This window comes from Cheilinus undulatus, linkage group 12, assembly GCF_018320785.1.
Source record: "Cheilinus undulatus linkage group 12, ASM1832078v1, whole genome shotgun sequence".
Classification (NCBI taxonomy): Eukaryota; Metazoa; Chordata; class Actinopteri; order Labriformes; family Labridae; genus Cheilinus; species Cheilinus undulatus.
Window position 1 is genome coordinate 36,222,871 of NC_054876.1, and position 17,650 is coordinate 36,240,520.

Consider the following 17,650-nt stretch of genomic DNA (forward strand, 5'->3'; position numbering starts at 1 on the left):
TATCCTCTTGCTTTGGAAAATGATGTTAAAAGGAACTGAATTAACAAAGTTAAAGGTTTTGATATTAGATTTTCAAATTATTGTTGTCTTTAACTATTGTATAGTCTTAATGTTCTATACACTCCTCTTGTTATAAGGGTCAAAAGTGACCTACCTTGTGTAAACCCTTAAATCTTCTTATATGAAATTTAAACAAGACTCTGCTTTGCATTAAGAAGCAACCTGTCATTCATCACAAACGTAGCTGATGTGCAGGTTTTCCCAGTTTAAAGTGCAGAAAGACTACATTTAATCACTGGACACCAGCTGTTTTTATAGCAACACACCTCACAGAAGTACTCCCTAAATTGAAGATTAATCAATATTGTCATAACTGCTTAAGTTACTAACCTTGCAAAGCAGATGGATTTACCCGTTTCTCTGTTTCTCACTGGCGAATCCATCTTGCAAAGCTCCCATCTGTTAAAAAGTGACAGGACCAATCAGCGTTGAGAGGCAGTACTTTAAGGCACGACAGAATCGTGTGTAAGCAAACAGCAACAAGAGGCCGGTGCAGTTATGGCGAAAGACATTAGCATGGATGCTGCAACAGCACCAGTTTATCAGAACTTGACAACATTTGTTCGTTAAAAGAAGAACAAAGAATAGCAGTGAGTTGTTTTCTTTTTAAAAATGACAACAGTCGTGTACTGACATGTCTACAGTCGCCATGGTTTGCGTTATGCAGTTGTGTATGGAGTTTAGTCCTTTGGTAGGGGCGCACCTCGATAGCGGCTACGTCACGTGTTTTGTTGCTCTGATTGGTCCGTAAAGATGTGACAGAACGTTCATCCAATCACCGTCCGAGTTTTTTTTCAAAGGCTCTGCCCTATCCCAAACACTCTCTATGAGTGGTTTTCAAGATGGATATGTGAAATAAATCTATCTGGTGTACCAGTTTATTAAGTTACAGCATTGTTGTAAACAAGGTTATTTTTTTGGATGCATTTTCTTCAAGGGAAGAGTAGTTAAGGAAACACTAGTTTTTTTTCATTTTATCAATTTTTCTCAGCTGTATTGTGTATGAATGACAACATGGGGTAAGAATAAAATAATATAATAAATGCAAAGCTAAATTGTGAAAAACATTGGGAAAGGGGCAGGTCATTTATGGCCCTAAGATGAGACAGGGGTTAGTAAATGTTCATTCATAAAAGGTAACACTGATAATTAATGATTAACTGGATTAATGGACCTTAGTCCAGCTCTGTCAACATCATTTTATAGCATCATGTTTTTCTCTTATTATTAACAGTAACAATTCATGTTTTGTCACCAAAAGCACAGGTAGATTCTCATAATGAAGAAACAAGTAGTGTTGGAGAATGTTTAATGAAGTGTCACCAGTTAATTCAACACCAGTAAACCGTAACATTGTCCTTTACATCTGACGAAATAAATGATTAAAAGGTGACATATAAGTTAAGTGTTCTGGCTGTATTTTTTTCTGGGACATTTTAAAAGATAAAAGAAACATTTAATAGTGTATTTAATAGTAATTTAAAAGTAGTTTCAATTTTGTATGTGGTCTTTTTTTTGGATGTTGTGGTTTATTGAGGGGCTCACCGAGAATAACTTTAAGGCAACTCTAGCAGATCTATATCTAAAACTCCCATGTCAGAGTAGTGTAAATATTAAAACACATATATTTAATACACAGTAAAACTTAATACATTGTAACCTACAGATCTGATAATCCACTAAGACTTATTTAGGAATGACCCGCTGTTATATTTGCTTTTACTTTTACCCCTTTTTAAGCTCTAAGTCTAAAGCAAATGCCTCATATATTTAAAATGAACATATAAACATTTGAATGTTGGTGAATAATATTTAATAATAGTACAGTTGTTTCTGTATGTTAAAAAGCGTAACTCCATATGGTGTGTGAAGATGAATGTAGCTGTCGTAGTGTTCTGTGTCAGAGAAATGATGTCGACAGGATCCTATCACAGAAGGGTGTAAAAGGTCAGTGTGTGAATGCACACTCAAAGCGTTTTCCCTTTGATATTGTGTAATCATGCTCTAGTTAGCATGTTATGAACGGGTATAAACCTTTTATACCCGCACCATTAAAAGATGTGCATGCTCAACATTTCCATGGCTTTCTCCCAAGGCGTGTGTCAGCTCTGAAAACATTGAGACTGTTAATAATGAGGACGCTGAAGATTTATTTCCACACTTTTGTTCAATAATGGCACTTGAGATTCTACAGCTATGAAGCAATTACTGAAGGAATGAATCAGGAGCTAAATCAATATAAATAAATATATGATGAAGCTTTTCACAAGCCCTTGTCTAGACATTCAAGTGTTATTTTATGACATTTTTACCGCTTTATACTCCTTTGTGGTTGCTGCAACCCACCAGGAACATGTGAACTTACAGTGAACCCAAAAAGGTTTTAGCTTAGCAGCTGAGAACTCTCACCTGTCTCACCTGCCACCTGTTTTAAGTAAACTGAAGCTGTGGCTGTGTCTTGTTCTTGTCATGAACAGAGATCTGGCAGCTGTATGCAAAGCAGAGTTTCACAGTAAGAGGAACAAACCAGGAAGGTGTAGAAAAAGTCTGAAAAGCCCATATGTGAGAGATTTTACGGAGCAGGAATTAACTCACAGTCAGAAATGTGCACAACACTGACACTTGATCAGAATGTCAGATTTCAGCTTTTTTTTGCATTAATGTCTCTATTCATGGTGCAATAACATTTAATGTGTAATAAAGTTCTTTTAAGGTGCAGTAATATTCAAGGTTACAACACTGAAGACTGTAGTCATTTCCTTGCCTCAGTAATTCTTTTATCCAACTCCTTTAACAGCTGTTATCGATGTGTGTGTGTGTGTGTGGAAGAATGCATCTGGGAGTATAGAGAATGTTATTCTTTTTAAGATGTGCATTGACAATAGCACCTTTCTAGTACTCTCTTCTTTTCTCTTATTTTCACTATATAAGAGAACCAAGACCTTCTGATGTGATGGACTGTGGAAAATATTGATTGAAGCCTGAGTGACGTCAGCAGCTTTGTTACTAAAGAGAGCTTTTGAAGCCAGTCTGCAGCAGTCGCCATATTCAAATATTCAAACTAACTTCAGATCAACCGAGTAACAGACAGAAAGATAGAGCTGAGTCAGGGCTTAAGAAGAAGATGTGATATCAGTGCCGATACTGTACTCAGTATCATTTTACACCATGATGTTAGCATCTCATTTTTGACCAGGTAGACAAGTTGTTGCTATGGAAGTGGATTAGGGCCACTGAAAAAAACAAAAAATTTGGGACGCTTTTTTTAACTTGTAAGAAAAAAGTCAGAGTTCTGAGACTAAAGTCAGAATTCTGAGATTAAAGTCAGAATTCTGACTTTTTTCTCTGAATTCGGACTTTTTCTGACAAGTAAAGAGAAAAAAACATTTGCGTCTCCAAATTTTTCTTCTCGGTGGCCCTAATCCTCTTCCGTATGTTGCCAAGTCTGCAGTTTGGTAATATTTTAGCATAAATGAAGATGACAAAAGTAGGGCAGACCAATCTATGCAGTCTGTATTCATCAGCAGCGCTTTGTATTAAGAGGCTCAAATAACATCACTCGCTTTTGAAAAATTTTGCTTAATATTAGATAATTAATGCTGGTGAGCTTAGTGTGAAGATGAGATAGGTAGTGTGTCACAACCATCAACAGTGCAGAATTCTGTCCACTGTTCTCCTCTGTCAATAAAGGCATAAAAAGCCCCAAAATAAATCTTTAAAAATAAATAAATAAAAGAAAACATGGTCAGTAAATATACTTGGGTGGCCCACATAAGTGTTTTTCATGTCTAGGAAACAACATGTAGTCATAGCTGATGTGCTGACGTGCTAGGTACTACAGTTAGCGCATTGCGTTGCTTCCTGTTTGCTCATAGCATTTATACAATACAATACAATACAATAACTTTATTTGTCCCCTAAGGGAAATTCATTTGTCTGGAGTCTCATCTGTTTATGGTTTCCCTTTATCAAGCTAAAGGGAAATATTTCACTTTGTTCTACTTCTGATCGTTACCGTTTTGTGGTTGCTTTGAGTCAGACGTACATAAAATTATCATCAAGTTCCCTTACACTTAAGCAACTAATCCTATAGCCTCCCTTCCCTCGTCAACTACAACCTAACTTAGCTTAGCCCTTAGCTTCACGATGGCTTCTCTTTCTGGCTCTCCGTTTTCTGCTGCATCCTGCCCGGTGTGCCAAATATTTAGTTTTTCTCTGTCCTCCTTTACAGATAATTATACTTGTATTAAATGAAGCCTGTTTGAAGAGCAGTTTCACTCAATCAGAAAAGTGGCTCCACACCAGTAAAGCAAAACACTCAGCCATCCCCCTGTAGCTGGTGTGGGCCACTCTAGCTCAGGCTCTCCCTTGGAAGGTCCCGAGTCGCCAGGAGGAAGTGGCTAGGTCATATACAGTCTCCACTTATCTAACAAGATTTTTTCCCACTCATCCACACAGCCATTGAGAATGAAACTGTTCACTGGCGACTCAATAGTGAGAAACGCGAGGCATAGTCAGGTGTATCCCAGAGCAGGCAACACTGGAAAAATGTATAGTTGCTGGGACTGGTACAGTCCCAACCACGCTCTTTGTAACGTGTCTTGAGATAACTATGAAGTGGCGCTTTACAAATAAAGACTGATTGCTTGATATTAGCCATGCCCCTAATTATGGATAACTTGTATCTTTTTAAAAACCAAATCAGATAAGTTATACATATAATATAAATATCATGCCTCATGTAGTGTGTGCCCATAAGGACCTGATCTATTCTGACCAAAATCATTTCTTTACCCAGGCTGTCAGTATGTTTATTTATGTCCACCTCATGTGGACATTCAAGGAACTGCAGTTTTTTTTTGCACCTATACTGGTTTGATTTTTCAAATCAGTGTGACTAAGGTGTGTCAGTAGTAAACCAATCTTGGGTGCCCTTGGAAAACAGGGGGAAAGAACTGTCCAAAAAAAGGGAGAAAACCAGGCACTCCAAACACAAGATAACGCTAATGAGGAAGGAAACTAAAAAGCCTTTATTGTAATGGCCAAATCATTAAAAAGCCAACATATTTCGACCAAATTGGTCTTCGTCAGAGCTAACAAACATTTGTGGTGTGATCACAACTCATGTAGACTACAGCCAATGAAGGCAGTCACATGAATCAGGGAGAAGAGAAGCCAAGTTATAAAAGGTATCTATACTAGTGTCCCCACTGGGATGACTGGTATCACACAGCTCTATGACTGGGATTAAACAGCAGCATAGTAATGGAGTCCTTCCTGAGTCCTTCAGTCTGCATATATGTTTGTATTACAAACTTCATTTAAAAGTTAGAACCCTGCTAATGAGGTACATTTTACTTGAACAGTTCTGTTTTTAAACTTTCAGGGTTTTCTTTGCTGTAGGTCAGTTAAATATAATGTTTTATTCTTCAGAGAATTTGAAAATTTATTCCCAGAATGAACTGAAAAAATATGACAAAAAATATCTCTTCAACAATTTATAATAACCATCCGGTGTCAATTCTTGCTCACATAAGTCGTGTTACTTAATGAAAAATGTGGTTTGTATAACTTTTAACTCTTTTATTGAATGAAAACAAATGAATGATACGGGGCGCCTGATAGGCTGGTGGTTATAGTACATCTTATGTGAAGAAGCTGTTGTCCAATTCAACTCTCATCCCAGGTACCGACCCTCCACTTTTCCTCTAAAGTTAAGACTCTTAAACAACCCAAAAATAATCTAATAAGGAAGTTAACAAATGAAAAGATAAAGGTACACTTCCTCCAAGACCCTTTGAGCACACAAGGTTTTGATCTTGGTGGCTTTAATTCTCCTCATGTCCCCTCAGATCCTCCTTCTGCTTCCCCAACCTTCATTTAAAGTTAAAAGGAGAGGGGGGTGGGGTGGAGGGGCTGGCATGTTCACCGTATTTTATTCTGACCTTGAGAGGCCAGCCATGTGAGAGAGGAGCTTTTGTGCAGCAAATGTTCACATCTGTGCGTCTCTGCCCCGCGGTGCTTTCATGTCTGCGTGAAATGTCTGTTTTGTTGCGTTCTTTAGGTTTTCTTTGCGTTGGCGTGTTTTGTGTTGCATAAAGGTTGCCAGGTGAGACGGTCCTGTCCTCCTTTCCTGTGTTAACCCAGAACTATTCCTAGCTCAGTGTCCATAAAACACTCCTCAGTTGACAGTGGATGTACTACATGGGCTGTACAAAGATGGAGATAAGAAAGGTAAACTGCGGCTGGAGTGTCCCCTCCTTCTTCCTTATCCTTTGAACGTCCTCTAGCTGTCCATCCCATCCAAGTAATCAGCATCCTTCAAAGAAGTGCAGCCAAAGCTAAAGCCAAGGCAAACAGAGTAGCGTGCCCTAATCAGGGGCACGAAGAGCCAAGCTTACGGAGCCCTCCCCCACACTGTGGGGCCATTACTGGGCCGCCATGGGCTCAAGATTAGAGCCTCTTCCTGTGTTAGCCATTCAAATTCAGCATTAATGTTTGAAAGAGCAGAGAAAATGCCTGCTCTTCATGGCCAGATTAATATTTTATGGGAGAGAAATGTGAAAACATCCCCTGTAATATCTGAGGATCTGGGATGGTGTGTGTTTTTGGATATTTATATATCTCTTTCAAACTGTCACATCTGACCAAAGAAAGTCAAGATGTATTCATTTTGCTTTGACAACTAATTAGTGAATATTATAAAAGTGCTAAAGCTGCATTTCTCCTGTTTACATCTTAAAGAATCTGCTCTGTAAAGAATTTATTTTTCTTTCACTCTAATAAATATGCAAGCCAAAGAAAGAGCTAGATTCAGTGCAAAGGCAGGCGCCGACGTGATTTATAATATTGAGAGACTGGTCTGTGTGTGTGTTTCAGAAATAGGAGCTGCTTGTTTCAGGGACAGAGCACTCCCTGACTGCTTGCCTCCCTGTCAGTCTGCACAGTAAATAGGTCAGTGTTTTATGTGAGTGAAGACTCAGTAATGTCTGGGCCTCCATGAATCTGCCATCCTTAGCCGTCTGACCGCTCGGCTGAGCTGCTGCAGCAGCAGTCAGGTGATCAGCCAAACAGCCGCGCAGTAGGGGGGGATCAGAGTGAGAGATTTGTAATAAAAAAAATCATTTGGCTACTTGTAGTTTCCTGTTTTATTCTTCAGCTGGTGCCACAGGCTCTCATCGCTGCCTGATATAGAAATAACAACAGTCAGACGCCCAGGACTTTCACAGCTACATTATTCATCCACAATGCTCTCCAATGGCACTTGTGTACTGAAATTATCATATTCATGAGCATGCGCCATACCTCCTGTCTTTTATGTAAGCGTTTTCTGGTTTGCATGCTCCCAAGGAGGACATGAGTGTCGATGAAGCAAATCTTTAAACATAAAATATCAATGTTATGTCTAAAGGTTCAGAACTTCCTGTCACCTCTTTATTTTTCATCATGCAGGTATTGATTTTTTCCCCTCTGCAGACCAGATAGTGACCTGATTGATCAGACCCTAACCACTGTTGTCAGATCTTGCTCACTGCCATGGACATGTGCTTGAATCCACTTCTGTGCATGACTTATAAACGCTGTAATACAAACTGTAGCTGGCAAAACATGTTCACAAGATTATGTTAATGGATTAACAGAGGCATCAGTCACAGCTGCATTAGTCTCAACAGGACAGAGCGGCTTGTATTTGACACAGTAATGGAAAACGTTTCTAGACAAGGTGGATGTACAGTCTGTAGGGGATTATGCACAATTATGTGTAAGACGGTGTAGCCTGTGGGCCAGGTCAGGCCTGCCAGTGCCAGTTATCTGGTCTGTACTGACCCTTTTATAATTTTACACAAAATTACATTTGTTTGATTTTATACAAAGAGGAAAATAATGCAATAATGAAAAAGTTTGCCCATCTACCTATTTCAACCACTCCTGCAACTCCACCTTTATTTCTGACTTTGCTTCAAATCTTATTTCTTGTGCTACCTTAATCCAGGATATAGATTTGGAATTACTACCTTATACCTATTAGACTTGCTCTGATACTAACTTTGACAGCTTTTATTTGTGCTGTGGGGGAAAACTTGCAGGTGTTTTAGTCTCGAGGATAATCCATTTGGTTAACCTTGGTATAAGATTTGAAAATTTAGGCAAACTCGTGCTCTGTCTAAAATTTACAGCACATTAGGAGCTTATGGGTGCTGGAGCATTTCACAATTTTTAGACAGTGTCACTTCCTCTGTTCTCTGTGTGTTTTAAAGAAATCTATTTGTAACTGTAACACCAAAGGACATGAAAAAAACAGTATTAGTCCATCCACCCACCCATCCATCCACCCATCCATCAATCCATCCATCCATCCACCCATCCACCCATCCATCCATCCATCCATCCATCCATCCATCAGCAGGTGAAGCAAGTCAACACAGATGTCCCTCTCCCCCGCAACACTTTCCAGTTCCTCCTGGGGGATTCCAAGGCGCTCCCAGCCCAGATGGGATATATAATCCCTCCAGCTAGTTCTGAGTCTGCCTCGGGGTCTCCCCCCAGCAGGACGTGCCCTGAAGATCTCCACAGGACGGTGCACAGGAGTCATCCTAATCAGATGCCCGAACCACCTCAGCTGGCTCCTCTCGACATGAAGGAGCAGCAGTTCTACATCGAGATCCTTCCGGATGTCCGAGCTCCTCACCCTATCTCTAAGGCCTGAGCCTGGCCACCCTCCTAAGGAATCTCATTTCGACCACTTGTATCTGAGATCTCATTCTTTCGGTCATTACCCAGAGTTCATGACAGTAGGTGAGAGTTGGGACCTAATGTAGACTGACCGGTAAATCGAAAGCTTTGCCCTTCAGCCCAGCTCCATCTTCACCACGACGGTGGTAGAGAATAGGGAACAGTATTGGTCAGTCTGTGAGAGTGAGTGACCCACCAGTGCTCTCTACTTGTTGTTTTAAGCAGCTTTGGGTTAAGTAAGACAAGATTTTTTACAAAGCTTTTTCTACTTTTTGACACTCTCAATCAATAGAAAAAGAGATGTTATAGTTTCAAGGCATGTAGCAACAAAACATTAAGAAAGTACCAAAGTAATGGACATTCTGACAATCCTCCAATTTTGTTAAATATTTTTTTGCCTTTTTTATGCCTTTATTTTAATTGGGTTTGAAAGGGATAAGAGAGTGGAGGAATGACATGATAAGGGCAAGGAGCCGCAGGCCCTACTTGGCCCTGCACTGCCCAAGTGCATGAGGTGCAGTCTACCACCAGGCCATCTGCTCTCCAGAATTTCTTTTTTAGATGTTGCAAAGTTAACAGTGTTTTACATTCCATGCTGTTGAATTGCAGTTCCACAGATGTTAGCTTACATGTCATATAATGTGTTACAAATTGCACACTTCCGTTAGTATACCGTATTACAGTACACTTAGTATTTCCCCTAATAAGTACTGCTGTTTAGCTCTTACAGGAAGTGATGACGGTTTAACTGGCTCTGTTTTCTTCGACTTCTTTTTTAACAGCAAGATGTAAACAAAAATTTGGCTATTATAATCAAAATTTGACAACTAGTTTCTCTCTCTGTTAGATTCATGTAATGTGTATTTTATGTTGACGTTATTTGTTTAAAGAAAATTGGCCTAATTAGCCTTAAATGCACTTTTTCTTGATTGCAATGTTGCTGCTATTGCTAGTAACACTTTAGCTACCCAGAGGACACTAACATTAGCTAGTGTATTAGCATGCTTACAGTGCAATATCAGCTACATGACATGCCACACTCAATTCTTGGATGGTTGTGTACTGCAGTCAAGTTCAGTGTGAATGCACTTTGTACACTTATGCACTTAAAATAATTCGTATTTAGCACAGAAATATGAGATGTAGGATGCGCTAATTGTCAAACCTAAAGAAGATCAAAGATATTTCATTGTGTATATGCCATTAAGTGTCAATCCAAATTCAGAACTTTAAATATTACCGTACAAGCCATCAGTTATTTTCCAACATGCTTAAAGTGAAAAGCGTTGACATTTTAACATGCTCGTTCATTTAAAAAAAACTCTACAGACGGAGCTTATGAGAAAGAAAGAAAAGGGAGAGAAGCAGCAAAATCCTCAGAGCAGAGCTGGCATCAATGACAACAGAATGACACTGATTAAGTCAGAAGCAGAATAAAGGAGGAGCTGGGGTGGAGCAAAAGTAGCTTGCAGAGGGAGCAGCAAAGCATAGCCAGGCTATAGCAGTTTAAATATGGCAGCATGAATTCAACAGCATGCTTAGAGCAAATTAGCTGGCTGTCAGCTGATTAGGGCTTGCATGAGATCAACAGATCTCAGTTATATGGCAATGCCTGCACTAACGCTATCTGCTGGATTTCTGCAATATAAATTGTATCATGAAGAATTTTCAAAAATATTGTTAAATCTTGTTACAATAATATAATATCCAAATATATAGATAATATAATATAGTATGATATAATATCGTATTTATACATTTTGTACATTAAAAGCACATCTTCTGAATAGTATTCTCTCTTTTAGCCTAGATGTTAAAATGTCTATAGCCACCAATATTCCCAAGGATGTTTTAACAACATTGTGGGTCATTATGTGATGGAGCAAAATCGTATATTGATATTGGTGTCAGGTATTATGAATAGTGAAGGTTTAAATCTTAATTTCCTCATCTTCAGTTTTCAATGTCAATGCTTAAATGCTAAAGTAAAAACTTTGCCATGTTTCAGTCATAATTTGTGAATTTGCACACAAGGTGAAGCTTAGATGTCAGACTGCCATGTCTTGTTGGTTTGGCAACTTCCTGATGCTTTTACCTCTTAGGTGTTGGGATGAGCCATGGCGCACTAGCTCCAGCATGTCAACATTGTGACATGTGACATGAGCTTTACTGGGTTTTGTTGATAGTGACACGCCTAACCTCCAACCTAAGAGAACCTGTTTGCTGTTGCTGTCTAGACTCACTCACTCACAGAAACTGCCAAATCACAACCCCCATCACACTAGTGTATTTCATAAGATCCTAGAAATACACCAGGAACATATTCCTAAAAATGTACCGGTACTTTAAGAGCAGGAAGTGTTTTTCTGGAGTGCTCTGGTTACAAACAGTTTCAGCCCTCTGGCTAAACATGTAAATGATATTTGTTTACTTAACCACTCCATCTGGAGGGACCTGTTTTAAGAAAGAGTTACTGACTTGTTCTACTTGGATACAACTGATGTCATCTTGATCAGAATCCTCTCATTTGTAACATAATGATATGAATCCATTCACTACTGTTGCCACCCTCTTGCTTGTTCAATATAAATCCATTTGTTGCACCACTGCTTAGATAAGACATGAATATTCATCTACAACACGCTCTGATATGAAGGCCAGCAAGTATGGGCAGCTATCTGCCAAATAATTCCCTGCAGAGATTATTTGCCTAATTAAAAGGATCACAGTGCAGTTTCGCTATTACATTTATTTGCCAAGTGAAAGCAAATTCTTCTTATTCTCATCACATCCCCAGCAGAGAAGAGCAAAATAACACTGTCCAGGATTTAACATTGAGACTCGCTTGTCATTTATTCCACATCCATGTTTGATCTGTAGAGTGTTTTTGCATTAAAGGAATGGAAATTGTTTTGTAGTCTAACTCATATGAATAAATAGGAGAATCAGCCCAATTATACATCAAGGAAAATTTTCCCACAGGCAGAAAAAACATTTAGGGTTGCATGGTAGCAGAATGAATACAATGCAAGTAAAAATCAAACAATATGGCACTGTTGTGATAAGACAACAAAAACCACAAATCCTAGGCACCCAGTCTTGTTTTTTTTTTTTTTTGTTTTCAGCTATCAAAAACAGTAAATAAACTCCTGCCATTTGTCTAAATGTGCAGTTTAGACAATGTGCAGGACATAACATACAATTTGTGATGGATTCATGTTTTTTTTCTAACCCTCTGTCTTATGAAATGCATGTTCTTCTTTTTTAGTTTTGGTACTTTTAAGTTTTTGTTCGCTTTCATTTGTGTAATAGAGATTCATATTAGTGACTAACCACTTTGGATAGGACTCTAGTTTACTACCAAGCAGGTTAACACACACAAGAAGAGTTAATGTGCAAAAATGCCAACACTATAGAAGTAGCACAAACATGTCAAAAAACCCATTAAACAGCAAAACTCTCACCATAAAATTCCTTGTAAGGCACAAGATAAAAAGACAAAAAACAGTGATGCAGTTACCTTACATTAGCAAGCATAAAGAAAAAGAAGGGAGACATTGCTTTGATGGTTGCATACAAAAGTGTGTCTATAATTTTGTGTCACTGTTTAGGACTATCATTTAAACCCAGCAGTTGGTAAAAGTGATGTTTTACAGGGGGCAGGCAAACAACTTTATTAAGACAAATAGAAATAAGACAGGACAGTGAAATAGTCTCTGCAGTGAAAAAAAGAGACTGTGAAAACACACTGTATTAAAGGGAATTCTGCATTTTAAAGCATATTGAACATAGGGTAGTCACATCGAAAATTATATATATAAATATAGTTGTTCTAAGAAGCACTGTAGATTCTTACATTTTGGAGAAAATTGAAATAAACATTTAGATTTAGGCTGCCATTTTGTATAATGCATTCTGGGTAGTGATGTCATCTTCTTCTTCTCATATCTTTTGTATTGTACTCACCTCAGTCTACATTACTGGAATTTCTTTATTGTCCTCTTCACTTAAACAACACTAATGATTATAAATAGGGCTAGCAAGCAATTTATTATTAAACTCTGAATTTTTTGGGTGTCTTTTTATGGTGGCTGCAGGTTGAAAGTTCAATCACCCAAACTCCCCTCTGTAACATGGAAACCCCAACTCTTTGCATTTCCAGCATGTTTAAACCAGCATCGCTCCTTATTAACCCTAACCCTAACCCACCTCTGCAACCTCCTTCTCAGTACTATTTCTTGTTTAAACCGAGGACTGTTAAACAAAATCTGCTGCTTATATGATGTATTACTAAACAGAAAATCAATGTTTTGTTCCATTGAAAAATTTCTCATAATGAGAGGAGAAATGTTCACACTAGAGGTGATTCAAGTGCATCCTGGGACCGCTCCCAGCGTGAACATGGAAGTGCTCTTTTAACTGCATTTCTCCCTTGTTATAAGAAATGTCTGAATAAAAAAAAAAACAGCAGTTTTCTGTTTTGTAAACACGCCTTATTAGGTGTTGTTTTTGTTGAAGGGTGGTTCTTGTCTTGTCATAATGACTTATTGTTTTGGTTGAGAGCCCCCTGGTGGTGGAATTTTACATACTGTGGGTTTCATAGCAGTTCTTCTTTATCACCCATATATGAAATTCAACTATTTTACTTGTAAACTGTTTTAGTTTCATGTTAGCTTTTTATACTGTCCTAAAGGAGCAGTGTGTAAAATTGGGGAATATTCAACATCTAACAGTCAGATTTTAGACCACGATGCTCACTTCTGTTGGCAACCAGAGGAATTTAAAAATGGATTTCTGTGATTTAGTCCCTACTTTGGTGCTGTAGAAACAGGCAAGATGAAAAAATCCAAGATGGCAGAGCCCATGAAGGGGACCCTCCCTATGTATGAGAAAAAGGCTTACTCTAAGTTTGTGAAAATCACACTTTAGGCCTATTTAAATATGTATTGTGTTTCATTTTTACCAGGTTTTTTTCCACTAAATTCTGCAAGGCTAAACATTACACATTGAACCATGAAACTAAAGCTTATTGACTTCCTCTTTGGATATAGACCTACTCTTATTTTGAAAGACAATAAGGAGCTCAGGGTACACTTATGACACAGATGTGCTTGTCTTACATCACTGTGGCTGCAGGAAGACATTGCAGTGGCTTAATGTGATTACAAAATCAATGTACTAATTATGGACCTTTATCACATTGTGAATAATACATTAATGCTGACAGCCCCAGTTTGAAATTAATAAGGTTTTAAGGATGACACCCCATAGGAAGAGTAGTGATGTCTCGTGCTTGCACTGTCCTTAAAACATGCTTAATGTTTAAACAATTGTAGTTTTAGCAAAGAAGGCAATAAGGAAGAATTTCAGCCAGAAAACATCACTACACAGAATATAGTGCAAAGAATGGAAGCCTATACGGAGATCTATTTTTATTTACTCAAAATTCTAGAAACCTAGCATTTTTCTTTAGTCAACATTCATTAAAAGACACTAATTTCAGTAGTCAACACATCTTGATATGCGGTGATCCTTTTACCAGATTCATGAAAGACATTACTAACAAATCTTAAATAATTTATCATTTTAAATGAGCCACATTTTTCCATCCACTAATTCCATTGCTCTAAACCAGTCCTGTATCAGTATCACAAATACTTTTACACACAATATAGCAGTAGGAAATGTAAGAATATAATAAAAATATGACTAAAATAAGATTCAAGAAAAAAGCACCTTGTACAACAGTGCAGTGTTAGAGAGTAGAGATGTTGTGCTTAGTATTGCATGGTAGGTTCACTGAAGAACAACTGCATCCTGTAAAGTATCCGTACTGCAGTTATTTTATTGAACACTTTGTTTCTGGTTCTAAATTAAAGAAATTAACAAAGACAAGGGTGCTCCTGCCCAGGTTTATCTCATGCCGGTACAGTTAGGCCTACATAGAGTTATATAAAGACCGCTGTGAAGGCACATGTGCAATTTGTCAGAGGCAGCTAGCGCGTCGTAAGAGCCAAAGAGTGGTCTTTGTTTGCTAATGTAGGTCTTCACTAAGGGGGCGGCCTGCCTGGATGGCCCGCTTTTCTGGGACGCTCGTGCAGCACATCACATGATGGGCTTGGCCTCAGGGCAAGGCAGTGAAGGAGTTTAAGATGGAAGTGGGATGTGGGTAGATGGGAGATGAGAGGGTGAGTGATGGGAGCATTTACTCTTGCCAGTTTCTCTTAGAATCAACTCCTGGTTACTGTTTTTTTTTCACAGCTCAGCAGACCCACTGGACATCCGACTTCACCTCACTTACACCAAAACTCCATTTACAGAAACAAGTGGAGCACAATTTCTGTATTGATTTTTCATTTCTTTTTAACTTCCTCGCAAAGCACTTCAGCACTTTTTAGTACTAATAGGACAATGCCGAAATAGGCTAACATGGTAAATGGACAACATTTAGTACCAATGCACCCTTTGTCCTAAAACTTAGATCCACCCCTGTGTTATGCCTTTCGTGTTAAGGGGCAGTGTGTCCCAATTCTTGTTGGAATGGAGAGGTAGGGTGAAATGTTAGAGGGTACATGGCCCCTAAATTTCCAGAGGTATGCTAAACTGTAACCTTGCAAAGCAGATGGATTGGCCAGATTCCATGTCAGTCATCTAGCAAATCAATCTTGCAAAGCTCCAGAAATGATTGCGCCAGGTCAGGAAATGGACCTGACCAATCAGCATCATTTTAGGAGAATGAGGGGGTGAGGGGTTTAGTTGTACTGGGAGAGGGTAGCAATGACTTCTGCTGGTGTATCATTTGGCTCAGATGTAGCTATAGCTGCATCAGAACTGGACCACATTTCTTTAATTATACACCACAAACTGATCCACAAGCACGCCCATGCATTCTCCATTTCTCTGAGTAGCCCACACAAGAGAAATTGTATTGGCTGAAAATGGCATGTTAGAAATGTCCTGTAAAGTTATGTATGTTCTAATAAATGCTGATGACAAGTACTGATGACCCTGATGTATCACGGTCATGAAAGGTCATCTTACCACCTCCTCTTGCAAATCTATTCTGAGGGGAAAGAACACTGAAAAATGAGGGATTTATTTTACTCAGAGTGTTGAGAAAGTGTCTGTATTCCGTGATCGTGTTGTCACAGCTGTGTCACACTCATGCTACTCCAGCTTTTCTGCTTCATCTTCAGAGAACAGAAATTCTCCTACCGCACACCGTAGATTAATGTGGCCTAATTATAAACCACATTTATCAGTATTCCTGTTACAAAGCTAATAAGTGTCAGGCTTTAATCATAAGGCACCCTTACTGAGTAAAAATTCTCTGCACAACTGTGCCCTGAAACAATTAATTGATTAAACAAACACCTAATTGAAAATATCAATCATGATTAACTTGTCTTCTCTTTTTTCTATTATGACCTGAAGCTGCTTTTCTTATACTTAATTTTAGAGGGTTTAAAATCCTTTGCTTTCAGACTTTAAAAAAGAAATGACCTGAAATCTGCATGTCTAGTTGTATATTTTAATTTCTCACTTTTCAACATTTGATTGATGAGTTTATTTAGGGGTTGATTGGTACCAATTTTTCAGGGCAAATTCCAAAGCAGATTATTAGTTTTCAGTCAACCGATATTTGGAAACAGTACGCATGACAGTAAAAAAAAAAAAAAGTAATTAGAAGGTTTCAATAATTTAAGTGTAAGATTTATTACATGAAAAAGACATAAATAGCCTTCATGCAAGAAACCAAGGCTAATTCATTTATATTTTCTAAATACTATTATGTACAACAGCATTAAGGTGAGGTTTTAGGACTGAAAACTGCACACCTTTTGCAGCTGATGTTTATTGTACAAGTGTGTATTTAATACTCGCACCATTATAGGTAAAGGAGGGCATGTAGAAACTAAATATTTTGCACACCAGGCAGGAAAGAGCCAGAGAAGTGGAAGCAGGTAAAGAGGCCATAGTGAGAGAGGCTAACTTCTAATGTAAGATAAGCTAAGCTAGACTAGACTGTAGTTTAAGTTTAGTTTAACTAAACTATACTAAAACTACATAATATTGGGTCTAAAAGTCAGCCAAGCCAATAACTGTTCAACTCTCATTTTATTCTTGTATGTGTTTTATCCATTGGCCGTATATAAAGGTGTGTGTGTTCCCATCTTCTGTCATGCAAAACTGAAGCCAAGAGTGGGGATGTCATAGTCTGCTCAGTAGAGATGGCCTGTTGGAGCCACACTGCCAATGCCACACCCTTTCCACTCACCTTGGGGAAACTGCAGCTCAGTATGTAGTTGGTCTTCTCGCTATCAGAAGATCGTGGGTTGAACTTACGCTCCTGCGGTCACATGTCATTGTGTACTTGAGCATGATACTTAACCCCAATTTGCTCCCATTGCTTTATCAGTGTCATGTAAATGGGTATGGATGTGTTTGAATGTTATTAGCTAATACTGATGGCCAGTCTCCATAGCAAACCTCTGCCATCAGTTTGTAAAGTGGAGTGAATGGGTAGGTGTGACCTGCATTGTTAAAGTGCTTTGAGTAGTCTGGTGACTGTAAAAGCAGTATGCAAGCTCAAGTCTATTTACCATTTACCAAAGCAAGCATTTTCCTTACTGGAAAGGTCAGAAGGGATGGGGATCAGTTCTCTATTTTTCAAATGCCTGAAAATCCTTAAAGTTGTAGCTTATCGATATTGCTATCGTGTCTCACAGGCTCTGTGACATAATGTCATTTTTTATAGTTTATAAATGTATCATTGGGAACTGTGATAATATTTTTCCTTTTAGATATCTAACAAGCAGTCTCACAAGGCTAACAGCTATTTCTTTAAGATGACTTT

General features: G+C 38.5%; 1 protein-coding gene across 4 annotated transcripts in view; it reads left to right on the forward strand.

The window, feature by feature from the left end:
• LOC121518767 (serine/threonine-protein kinase PAK 3) overlaps positions 1-17,650 on the forward strand; it is a 66,845-nt gene that overhangs the window by 17,656 nt on the left and 31,539 nt on the right. The window lies entirely within an intron of this gene.